Here is a 13,605-nt window from a genome sequence, read left to right as displayed (position 1 = left end):
AGTTCAACTGTTTTTCTCTTGGCGTGACTCATTATACACCGACTCTAGTTGCAGTCGCTATACATTTTCAAATGTGACAGAGCCCGACAGCAACAGCAACTTTTAATAATTTTGAGCAGCTTTATACTCTTTTAAAAACATATTACAAGTTTAACTTATGTAAATTAAACACGTTTGTGGCATTTTTTCAATTGTGTTATCCAGAATAGTTCTCAATATTTAAAAAAAAATCTTCGAAGTCCAAATTGACGGGAAAGATAACTCAAAAATTTCTCATCCAAATGACTTGAAACCTGGCGCATCTTAAAGGAAATAGATTTTTACTCTATGTGAACCACTGATATCATGAAAAAATAACAATAAATAATTTTCAGGTCTGCCTAAAGTGGAAAAAAACAGTGAGATATTTTTTCTAAATTTTTAAATCGTTTTTTTTTTTTTTGTTTTAGAGGTTCACATAGAACAAAAATCTTTTCTTAATAAGGTCCAATTGATAAAAGTAAGTTTTGTCTATTTTTCAGGTCTCTAGAACGCCCGCCAATTATCAATCCCCACCGTAGGCGACCTCCTTCCGATGTGACCCCAAGGAGCCACAGAGGTCACACACCAATGAAAAAAATCTCAAATTTAAGCAATTTAATGCAAAAAACCCCAAACGTTTGCGTTGTTTCATTTGCTCACAAAAAAAATCCGAAAATCTTCGAGTTTTTAACGTGTTACTTGTATATCCCCCCTTAATGGCCCTTCGATAATTTTCAACTTCTATCCAATTTTAATACTGCCGTACTCTAACGGAACAATTTACCTACCCTCTTCTAAGATCATTCTCTAGCTAATAAATTATCACACTAAGGCTTCATGTTAGATAGCATTTCCAACCAGCTCTGAAAATCGCAAGCTTCGCGTATGAAGACTTTGAAAATATGTTTTGTTAGATAAATTTAATCTAGGTAGACAGGTAAATAAATAAAAGTAATAAACTACTGTGTCACTATTCCCCTAGGCCCTTATGTGAGTAACCAGAGCTTCTTATATCTTGATTGAGGATCAGTTGTCAATCTGCTGCATAGCATGCACTCATTCACATCGGAAACTCAAACCAGCAAACAAATGCCGCTCCATCAAGCAAAACACTTATCTTGTGAGAGCACCGCTAGCGTGCATTTCTGAGGAGGGCAAATTCACTCTAGATTACTCTTATACTTGTGTATCAATTTATGGTTCACCAAAGGCCCAAAAACAGCTATCAAATGAACAAAATAACTAACGGAATCAGCATGACAACCCTGATGCACACGTTAGTGGAGAGCACTGCAGCATATCAAGCGAACACATCGCTCAATTCCAGTAATGATAATGGCTCAAACCTCCCCACGAGTTCCAATCCAAGCTCCAGCCAGCCACACGACCGTATACTGCGCGCGCTATATCGGCGGCAACAAGCAAGAAATATATGTTATCGCATACTTCAAAGCGCACCCTGCTGGTATTTCTTCCGGTAGCGCCGAAAAAGAAAAAAAGAAAAACACACATACACAAAACGAGTGGAAACAGATAAGATAAAATAAAATGAGATGCGGTCAACTATTTTAATATTTAACGATAACTGCTTCCGTACACATTTTCTCAGCTCGAACTCTCTGCTGTATTGAAATTCACTCACCACCATTCCCGGAGCCGAAATCAAAGCTCAACAGAGTGGAGAGGAAATTAAGCCCCTTTAATATAATTATTATTTCTTTATAAGCGATGAGATGCCGACCGGCACGAGGTTGATGGATCCAACTGATAGAAGGAAAGATAAAAATATGTTGAAGACGGGGGACGCATGAGTGTGAACAATATTTATGTTCCACCACGCTCTGGGACGGTGTGACGATGTTTAGCGGCTTTTTTTATGTTCGTCCCTACTAATTGGGTTAAGGTCGTAAAAACTTTGAAAGACAAACTGACGAAAAAAATAAGCATTAGTTTTGACCCCGACGTGATTTGAACACGCAACCTTCTGATCTGGAGTCAGACGCGCTACCGTTGCGCCACGGAGTCACTTGACAATTGGGTGGAAGCCGTACCTACTTGATGGTGTGTTGTTCAGTGCGAATTGATGATTGAAAATAGCAAAAACTTGTTTGCAGTTCGGTGTGCGGCGAGTATAAATAGCAGAAAGTGATTGTAAGTGAGCCTGTACTTAGAGGTGCTGCTGTTGGGTAAGTAACCTATCGAAGTACTTATTGCCGATAGAATGGCAGCACCGTGCGAGATAGGCAGGAGAAACCTATCGCATACCGCATAGCAGTGATTGACTTGGAAGCACGTTCTAAATTGGTTAACGAAAATGGAGAGGCATCGAAAATCTTTTTATAATGTAAAAGGTTGTCAATAGTTTCAGAAAAAAATATATTTCCAAATGCGTTTGTTGGACTGTCGATGGCACTGAGGAAGGAAAAGTTGCTCCTGAGCAATAGAAGCCCATTCTAGAATTATTTAAAAGGAGCTTTGAGACTCTACACGGTAAAAAAAAACATCATGTTCATGTAAAGTGATTTGTTGTTGAATTTTCACTACTTGCCAAACATTGCAATTCGATGTGCAAATCCCTTGGAAGAAATCATTTCGAAGCACGATGAAATCAACAGCAAGTCACTTCATTTTAGATTGTATTGCACATCGTTGTTGATGTGCTGTGCTTTGAACTCGAAATGTCAACCAAACTGATATTAACAATCTATCACTTTAAGTTTAACTAATTTATCCTTGGAAATCATGTTTGCTGAAAATGGTTTTAGATAAATATATTGCCTTGTTCATACTGCAAGCCTTGTTATATGTTTTTCAGAATATGACCATAAAACATGTATCATATTACTACCCAGATAACATGTTTTCAAGCGATATTGAACAACATGACAAGGTTTATAATAGAAGCAAGACGAGAATTGAGCAATAAATTTGATAAGTTTGACAATGTTTTGTAATAAAACTTATCTGAATAATAAATTTTTATTGAATACAACAACAATTTCGCAATACTCATGCTCTAGAATGCAAATTATTACGGGTGGAAATGGAGAATTATCGCTTTCCTGCTCTGAATTCATTTGTTGTTGACCTTGCCATCTTCGCGAGTAATGTTTGGCATGTGCGTTTTTGACATTTGCTTCCAAAAGCAAAACTAATCAAATTCAATGTATGAACAACGACTTTTTACCGTGTAGAGATTCGGGTTGATAACCAGACAACCAGAAATCGTATAACAATGTACACACAGTATCGTAAATTGCTACGTTTAAGTCAAAATCGCATATAAGAATGGCATACCTCGCATTATGTTTAAGTTAAATCGTATAGAATGCAAATTTCCGACCTATATGCGATGACTCATTTTTCCGTCGTACTGTATCCCAAATTAAATCGGATTACATCGTAAGACTTTTCAAAATGAATTTGTTATTACAGATTAAATCGTGTATGATGTTAAATCAACTCGTTTAAAATAAATTTAAAATATGCACGTATATGGCCTCCACTTTTGTACGTATAAGCCATTTATTTGCATTCTATACGAATTGTTCGTTTGTATATATGTTTGTATATCACGAAAACAACTTTGAATATACGTGCATTCTGGTTGTCTATTAATTGATTTATCTGCTTTCGAGCTAGGGATTCTAAAGAATGTGCATTAGTTTAGAACACCCACGTTTAGTTCACCTAAAGTTTTTTTTTGCTAAAATCGACTTCATTGACCGTTTTCTCGTTTTCTGGTGAATCAAGAATGTCTGAACACAATATTGCACAAATTAACCACTTCATTAGAGCAGTTCAAAATGACGATTTGAATGAAAAAAATGTTCACAAATTTATTCTACCACATCACCGAAAAAAACATTTTTTTACATTAAATTGTTTTGTTTTACCATAGTTTTACAATGTAAGTGATCAACATTTGCTATTGATTATTTAATAAAATTACTGAAAGCCATTGGCTAATTTTTGCTGATTGGTATTTATTATTTTGCAGTGTGAACATTTGTTCTATTTCAAATTTTTAAATTTTAAATTTCCTATCTAACTACATTAAATCCTAACTAAACCAACTATTTACAAAATTATGGGCAAAGATTTCTAATTTTTTCGTACTCTGAATTTAGAGTCCTAGTTTGGTGCCTACTGGCGAGCGCAGGCATTCTCTGGTCGATTTGATCGAGATTTGCCAGCCGATGAACGTCGGCTATCCGTGTGCGCGGAGGCAGATTCAGAATCATCTTCAGGAACTTGTTCTGCAGGAATTGGAGCTTCTTCCGATGTGTTTTAGCACAACCCTTCCATACCGGAGACCCATACTCCAGCATAGGCGCAACAATCTGCCTGTAGACAGCCAGCTTGTTGACGGTGGATGCTTTCGAGCGACGGTTGATGATCGGATACAGACGTTTCAGCATGATGGTGCCTTTTTTGACTCGGTCTTCCACGAGCGACCGGAAGAGGAGCTTACTGTCGAGAATCAGGCCAAGGTAGCGTACCTCGGGTGACCACTCAGTTTCAGCGTTCAGAACCTTTATCTTTGATGACGGTTTGAGCCGGTCGGTGTTGCTATGCGGAAACACAATGGTTTGCGTTTTGGCCGCGTTCACACATATCGTGGGGCATGAAGTAGTTCGCCTCCTCGTGGTGTGCCCTGGAAACGTTAATTATCGAACCCAAGGGAGAGATATTGCGGCTAAACGAACTACCGCAGAGTAAGGACGCTGGAACCCCATCCAGCTCGTCCCAATAGGTTGAGAAGCCCTGCACAAACCCTCGTTGTGCAAAGGCAGGAGTGACGCTGGGTTCTTAGAGTGCTTAGCACACGCAGCTGGTAAGCGGTCACATCTGTCCTAAGCTGCCCTGTTGGACAGTTGGCTGGCTATCACGTCTGCTCTAGAACTCGGGCGAACAACGAACAGCGAACAACAAGAGGAAGGCCCTGCACAGCTGCTCACTGAGCAGTAGCGAGTGTCACGTCGGACACAACACCAAGTGATGCGCCATAGCGCAACCGGCCCCCTCCCATGACGTAATGCTTTCGGGCGGTTACGGGGAGGGCAAGGGCCTAGAGCACAGGGTAAGGTTTAGTGGGTCGGGAGAGCTATTTCTCCCATCCCCACACCCTGAGTTATCTTCTCAGGAGTCTGGGAGCAGATTCCCCCCTGTAAAAAAAAAAAAAAAAAACACGTATCTTCCAGTCGGTGAGATATATGCTGTATGCATCCAATCCGTTTTGGAGCTTCGATACGAGAGTGCGCAATACTCGTCCCTTGTAGCTGATTGCCGAATCGTCAGCAAACAGCGACAGTGTTCCACCTTGCGGCAGTGTCGGTATGTCCGATGTGTACAGATTGTACAATATGGGTCCCAGGATGCTTCCTTGAGGGACACCAGCGGGTACATCATACGGTTCCGAGAGAGCACTGCCTACGCATACTTGAGACGTCCTGCCGTCGAGGTAGTCTGAGATGATCTTCACCAGGTAGCTGGGGAAACGAAATTGCAGAAGCTTGTGCACCAAGCCATCGTGCCACACGTTATCGAATGCCTTTTCGATGTCCAGTATCGCCATGACCGTTGTCTTCAGGACCGACTTCGCCTGATTGATGAGGTTTGAGACCCGCTTGAGTTGGTCCACCGTCGAGTGACCTCGTCGGAATCCAAATTGCTCGTCCAGTAGGATGTCGTTCACCTCGGTGTGCTCGAGGAGTCTGGCATAAATTAGTTTTTTCGAACAACTTGCTAAGCGAGGAAAGCAAACTGATCGGTCGGTAGCTTGACGGGTTGGTAGGATCCTTTCCCGGCTTCGGTATCGATACCACCTTGGACCGTTTCCAGGTCCCTGCGCTTCGGTCAGAGAGCGTATAGGGCGTCGTTGTGCCAATTTGGTCGTGGCACATTTCGAGTATGAGAGAGTAATTGCAGTTAGCTCAAAAGTGCCTGAGAAAAATGCAAGTACTTCCGCAGATTACCCGAAGTTGCGATAGTGAAGGTATGATCACAGAAAAGCAGACATAACACTCTTAAAACGTTCATAAAAATCGTTTTTAACGGTCAATTTAAATGTTTCTTAGTTGGTAGTACTGCCATTTGTGGTGCACATAATCAATTCCATAGCGTTTGACGTTTACACACTACAACCATCTGTTGAGTGTATTGCCCATTAAAGTATATACGACAGATGGCGGTAGGGTTTATAATTATAAATTTTCAATGTGTTGTGTATGCTTGTCTGTGAAATAACATTGAGGTAACGTTAGGATAAATTCAAAACATTGAGAAATATTACGCATCACTTTCAGAAATACTTCACTTCGCAACCGATGAACCATTCTGACGGCCATATGAGTACCCAAGTAACCATATAGTCGCAATATAGCTTGTATATTCTTACTTTGCTTGAGTATGGTTAGTTGGGGAATCTGATGAAACTGTCACTTCTTGAAACTGATCCCTTTCGTATTTCTTTCATTCTCCTTTCGCAAACGGAGCGCTCGATGGACCAGTGACTTTGGACGTGGGCCTCGTCCCAGATCACCATGGCAATTCAATAACATATGGTGGACATCAAACCGACCAAAAAATGCGGAATCATATTAGAACCAACCAACCAAGGACGGTCTACGGAAGGAAATTGCCGGTGAAGCACGGAATGAAATACGAAGCGTTAGAGAAAAAGTCCAAGGGATTCCAAAAGAAGCAAATAACGACGGCGAAAGAGCAGAATATGGTGAGAGCTTTCCATTTATTAAAAAAAAAAAAAAAAAAAAAAAAAAATTACGCTAAATACATGCCAGGGTTGAAAAGAATATTTTCGAACCTGGAAGTGTGTATGTATCACCAATATCCATTTGATAACGGTGATGCATACATGCGGGGCTTATTGTGAGTGAAAGTAACCTCGGAATGGGCGTGACTCTCCAGACATTCTGAAATGGGTTGCTGGATCTGCAATAGAGCTATCACCTTCTAACTCCCGGACTAAAGCTGTCTACAATGACCATAAATGCGACATTGTAGAGAGAGTTCTTCCATAATAACACTGCCTGCCAGTGGGGGTTAGAGGGAATACACACACACACACCTTGGACCGTTTCCAGGTAGCTGGGAAGTGTCCAAGCTCTAGACAGCGATTGAAGACGTTCACCAGAAGAGTATGCGCTTTCGGTTCCAAATTCTTCAGGACAATGTTGAAGAGTCCGTCGAAACCCGGTGCCTTCATGTTCTTCGTCGACTTGATGGTGTTCACCAGCACATCAAGTGTGATTTTACGGTCCACCGGAAGCTCGTTAGGCTCAGTAGCTCGCTAGTAGACGCTCTCAAGCACCGGACCTTCCATCGGGCTGACAATATCTCGACCCAGATTATGCGAAGCCATAAAATGATGAGAAATGGTGTTCGCCTTTTCGACGGCTGTTTTGTGAACCTCATTATCAACTCTAAGAGGCGGCATGGGCTTTGGTTTGTTTTTAAGCACTTTTGTTAAACGCCAGAAGGGCCTAGAGTAATTTGGTAAACTACTAAGGTCTTTTGCAAACTACCTGTTCCTAAGTTTTTCTACCCTAATGGCAATAATTTTGTTTAATTTGTTATATAAAACTTTCCTACTAACGTTTTGCGTTCTTTGGAACTGCCCCCTAACACAATTCCTAAGAGATAGTATACGCTTGGTCTCATCATCAAGGTTGGTAAACTTACATGTCACCGGGGTTGTCGGGATGAACCGTTGTTCCGCTTCGCCTATGTCATCGGAGAGCGCTTTCAGCACGCCGTCGATTTCTTCCGTCGTCGTTAACGCAGGATTTTCGACCACTCGATCCTCCATAAACCGCTGGAGTTGAAGCCAGTTCGCTCGATAATAGTTTCGCCTACGATGCTGTTTACGTTGGTTGATGGTTTGATTAATCTCGAAAACCACCGGTAGGTGGTCGGATGACAGATCGGTAATGGCACGGGGCTCAGAGCAACCATCCGCCATGTTGGTGAGAACGATGTCGAGGGTGGATTCGACACCGGCTGGTGATTAGAAGGTAGGCGAGTCCGGATGGAGGACCACGTAGTGTCCCGCCTGCAGGTCCGTGGCCAGCACTGCTCCGTTCTTGTTACTTCTTGCATTGCCCCACAGCGAGTGGCGTGCGTTGAGATCACCCGCGAGGATAAACTTACCCTTCCGACGAGTCAACTTCTGGATGTCATTCTTGAGATAGTAGATGGCAATGAGTGTGATGAGACCATCCGGCGATGCCAGCTCGACTCCAATGGCTTCCACGAACGATAGACGAAAGTCAGGCAGCATCCTGTACTCCAGTCCTCTCCTGATGGCAATGGCAACGTCACCACCCCTCTGTGCTCGAACTCGGTCCAGTCTAGCAATTGTGTGATTTGGCAGGCTAAAGTTGACCTCCGGCTTGAGATACGTCTCGGTTAGAAACGCGACATCGATGTTATGTTGGCGCAGGAAATCTACGATTTCCGGCTGTTTTCTTGCCACTGAATGGGCGTTCCAATTAAGGGCGTTGATGGTGAACGTGAAAGTTCGTCATGAAGTGCATCATTTGCACCATCATTTTTTGCGTTTCACTGACAAGCGTCGTCAGATGACTGATTACCTGCATCAGACCATCGGTTGGAGGGACCAACGGTGCAGCACCAGGCTGGGTTCCCCAGAATCCATGGGGAGTGCTGCTTGGTTCGGCTTGCGGCGAATTCCTATACTGCCTTCTGGGCAGCAGAAGGGGAGGAAGATTTGGTGCGCATCCTTCGGTTGGAGGAAGTGGTGGAAAATCATTTTCCAGATCTATTCCGGGTAGTTGCTTCTTTTTCTGCTGTCTCGGCTGGCTTGCTTTCTTCCGCAGTGCGATGAATTCAGCCCGCTTGGGACACGATCGACTAGTAGATGTGTGGGCATTCCCGCAGTTGACACAGGTTGGCTGCTTGTCCTTCATGTCCACGATGCATTGGGCAGTGACATGTTGTTGGCCGCATTTGGAGCAACGCGACTTCATATGGCAGTTGCGCGTGCCATGTCCGAAATTCAAGCAGCTGGTACACTGCGTCACTTCACGGTGGACCGGCTTGTACCGCTCCCACTCGACGACGACACTGAGCAGCGTTCGGATGCTTTGAAGCTGCCTCATGTTTGTGGATCCGCCAACCAAATGCACCAGGTACAGTTGGTCGCGATACTTGATCGCCTCGTTGTGGCGTTTGATCACGAAAACCTTCACGGGTTGAAGGTTGTTGCGTTTCAGCTCTTCTTCCACAACCAAAACATCCAGCTCATGCAGCCCGCGTAGAATGACCTTGAAGGGCTTCGTCGACTGCACGTCGTGGGTGAAATATTCCACCTTCCAGAGTTGCAGTGTCTCCGCCACGGATTTATAATGTTCCGCCGAGGGGACGGTGATTTTCACGCCATCAGCGCAGAGACGGAATATGGCCCGTAGCCCTTTACGGACTAGCACATTCAGATTGTCAAGCAGCTCGCGTGACTGACCCTTGACATAGAAAGGAGGCTCCTCCTTTTCCTCAACGCTTTCACGCCTTTCGCCTTCATCCTCCTGGAGCAGTGAGAACTGGTTGAGGGCTAGCACCCGCTTCGTATGTCTGGCATCGACATTGTTATCCGCCGGCCGCTTGCCGCCTTGCTTCTGGCTACCGCTTGGGCCCGGTTTACCCATGCTTGGGTTGAACGAAAAAACGTTCGACAACGCGCGAGAAAAAACTTGCGAAAACACGGGAGAAAAGAATACTTGCGTTCGACCACACTGAGTGCTGATCGTAGTGTGATGATGACTGACTGCCGGTCCTCTCACCGAAAAAACGGTCATCATTTACTATATTTACAAAATAATCCTAAAACTGCTTGCCAAAGTGGTCCAATGATAATTGTTAAATTGTGATATCATTTTGGATTTAAGTACTGACGGAGACCGTGTCAAATCTCTCTTTGGGTCAAATTTTGTTTCACCTGACGGCGGGTCAACTTTCAATTTTTCACATTCACACGTTTTTCCTCAAACTTAAGATGTAACCGATTCGGGTACCTTCACCCAGAGTTCAACAATCATTCGATTTGACTAGGCTGAGTCACCTTGCTCGCTAAGATGAGCACCAACCCCTCCCTTGCGATCCTTACCCGCCGCGCACCGGTCAAGCCGAATTATTTATGTGAGAAACTCTTCTGCCTTGGTTAAACACACAGCTCAACTGATGGCTGATTAGTACCCTTCGCCAGCGCAGTCAAACATGAATAAGTGAGTACTCTGAGTACCCACCACTTGATAATTTATCAGTGGCTGTCGTCCTCTTGGCCGAATCATAAACGTAAATACGAAAGAGAAATTTCCATAATAATTACTAATGGCGTCACACGATGACCGTGGTTGAACGAAAGTATTGCAGAAAATTCATCAAGACTCTGCGATAATAAACTACCTGCCACAGTTCATTACTACCGATCACGAGTCGCTGCGGTTTCTGGTTGAGGTTGAGGTTGTTGGGCGTACTCAACCAGGGGAAATAATTGCGATCTTGAACTTGGGGGCAGGTGTTTAGCTTGCAGCCGGTTTGGGTGGTTTCCTTTTGGTTCGTTGATTACCGGTGCTGGTGTGGCCAAGTGGTGATCACTTTCTAGCGATGGGAAGTTAATAATTACCGGCGGAATTGGGTAAAGGGAAATTAATCAAAGTATATGTAATATTTTATTTTCAGGAGGGCGGCTTTTGACCATCTCGTAGCTCTGCGATCATGCAATCGGAATATCGATTGTCAATGGTATGAAAATAAATCAAATTTCGGTTACTTAACTATACTGATTGATATATCAGAGACTTCAACTAGAGGAGGTGTACCAGTTATGGCACTACTTTAAAATGTATCAGTTATGGTATGATATTGGTATATGAGAGCCACTCAGTCCGCATCGTGCTCTCTTGCCGTGCGGATCTATTTGCTTTGCTGCGCCATGGCGCCTAAAAGCAAAAGAAAAGGGCAACCTCTTGATGCCACTTCTGATGAAATTTATTTGAGCAATCAATTTGATATGCTGACGGATGATAAGAATGATCCATGATTCAAGCAAAATTCCACTTAACTTTCCAAGCTTAATGCCAATAAGGAAAAGATTCTCCAATCGTGATAATCACTTCTGATTTCCATTCTCTTCGGACGGAACTTCTGAACTTCGTTAAATTAAACTTCTCACTTCAAATAAGCGGTCAGGGTAAATGCCGTGTATGGGATGAAGCCTTGGACGGTTTCCAACGTCTTCTCGAGTATCTTACTGAGCAACACAACTTTTTCACTTACGACACCAAAACTGAACATCTGTTTAAGGTGTGCCCAGTGGTGAATCCCTGGATCAGATCAAAGATGAATTGAATAAATTACTTGGAGTTGAGCCACACAAAGTAATCAAAATGAAATGATATCTCGTCCTGAAGATTCACGCAACGGGATTTCTAATAATTTTTATTTAGTTCACTTCAAGTCTAGTGAACTAAACAACCTTAAGGCCTTAGAAAAAGCTAACCTTATGCTTCATGTCCGAGTGAAGTGGGAACGCTTCAGGAAGACTGGAGGAAATTTCCAAAACCTCACCCAGTACCGTAAGTGCCAGGGATGGGGTCACGGAACTAAAAATTGCTACATGCCTGCAAAATGCATGAATTGTGGAGATTCCTCTCACGCAAAGGACGACAGTCATGTGAAGGAAGTTCCTATAAAATATACAGTGTATCGCAAATTTGAGCATACACCCTAGTGGACAATTTTTTTGAAACATGGTGAATAGATATATTTTTTAAATCTCGGCTGGTGGTTGAACAAATGTTTATTGATTTATCGCTATAGTTTTGGACTTTATTTGGAAGAGCCTGTATGAACACTCCGGTGGCAGAAACGACATCCACGAACATTTTGCTTGAAGCCAAAGCTGTTGGTTTTTTGGCTCGATTATCTGCCTATCTAAGACAGCTGATGCAAACATAGAGAAATTATGCTCCGTCTACATAGATGTTTGATTTGTTGCGCGGCAAGATAATCGTGAAAAATCTTTAAAAAGCGCGTACCTGATGTAATAAATAGTTATTATATTATTATTTTTTAATTGGGCAAGCTAATCATGAAAAAATCAAGTTTCATTAATGATTATTCACTCAATATTTTTAACGCATACGTGTCGTCAATACACATATAAACATAGCATAAAAACTGTAGGCTACAGTGCTGACACCACCAATGGTGGTGGCTTCAGCAACCCTCCTTCTTGGCAAAGGATTGGCTATGAAGCTAGATTTATTTTAGTAAAACGCTTGATTTTCAACTATTTACCTGGTGGAATAATTTTAGTAAAATTAGTGGCATATGAATTTGAATTTGAATTTGAATTTTTTTTTAACTTTTAGGTTGATTTAATTTCAAGAAAATAAATATTTTCAAGAATAGGGCGTTTTTTTTAATAGCCCTATAGTTTTATAAACTCAACCGAAAATGACGAATACTTTACCAATAATTGTTAAATGTATGATGACTTAGCAGCCAATAATTTAGAGACGTATCTTTATACCTTGTGCTTTTAGAGCCGTTTTTCTAAAATTGAAGGACAGCTGTACGCTCAATTTTGAGATACACTGTAAATGTTCAAATTGTGGTGAAAACCATAAATCCAATTTTTGGCAATGTAAGACTAGAAAAGCGATCCTACAATCTCGTTCTAAACCACAGGTAGGAAACGCTCCATATTCCCGACCAGGTACTAATCTTTGCTGCTAACAACGGTCAGCGAGCAACAAATTCTACATTCGTACCCGTAGGTACAAACATCATCATAAATTGAGCTACCTATGCTGCTATTGCAGCTGGTAGAAATCAAAATACTAGCCAACGTAATTCTAACGGAAATTTTGAAAATTTTAACTTAGGAAGCATTACTGCTCTCAAAATGGAATTTTCACAGAAATCATTAATTAAGATGATTACTGATAGCTTAAATCTAACTCGATGTTTGATGTTATTCAAACTGGAGTAAAATTTGCGAACAATATGGTCATGACCAGTGATGGAAAAGATCACAAAAATTCTCTATGACTCGCGAACTTTTCCCTTGGTGAACTTCGTGAAATATCGCGAACTTTTCCAACACTGGTCATGACTTTGAAATTCGGTAATGGATTTTAAATCATTAAATACTTTAAATAGGAATGCTCGATCTCTTAAAGATAATGAAGACGTGCTATTTAACTTGTTGACAGTTCATAACATGCATATTACCATTATAAATTAAACGTTCCTTAAACCTGACCATAAGATTGATGGAGCCTGTGGTGGCGTTGCCATCATTGTTCATAGACGAATCAAACATCAATTTATTTAACCGTTAGAAACCAAAGTTTTTGAAGCTTTGGGAGTTTCGGTTGAAACAAAATTTGGACAACTTACGTTTAAAGCTGCCTATTTGCCATCTCAATGCATAGGCAAGCAGAAGAATTTTCTCAAAGGTCTAAATTCTTCATTATTGGTTATTTTAATGCAAAACATCGCTCATGGAATAATGCTTAAAGCAATTTCAATGGTTAT

General features: G+C 41.9%; 1 protein-coding gene and 1 non-coding gene across 2 annotated transcripts in view; both read right to left on the bottom strand.

The window, feature by feature from the left end:
- Positions 1-13,605, bottom strand: part of LOC135700370 (mucin-2-like) — a 118,326-nt gene that overhangs the window by 67,147 nt on the left and 37,574 nt on the right. The gene's annotated exons all lie outside the window — the stretch shown is intronic.
- TRNAW-CCA (transfer RNA tryptophan (anticodon CCA)) lies at positions 1,975-2,046 on the bottom strand. The gene has a single exon. It is a non-coding gene; the product is annotated as a tRNA-Trp (tRNA).

The sequence above is a fragment of the Ochlerotatus camptorhynchus genome, unplaced genomic scaffold (genome assembly GCF_037179485.1).
Source record: "Ochlerotatus camptorhynchus isolate MF236.1 unplaced genomic scaffold, CSIRO-AGI_Acam_v1.1 ptg000135l, whole genome shotgun sequence".
NCBI lineage: Eukaryota > Metazoa > Arthropoda > Insecta > Diptera > Culicidae > Ochlerotatus > Ochlerotatus camptorhynchus.
Note: the sequence above shows the minus strand (reverse complement) of the source record. Positions and strands in the feature narration are given on the sequence as shown.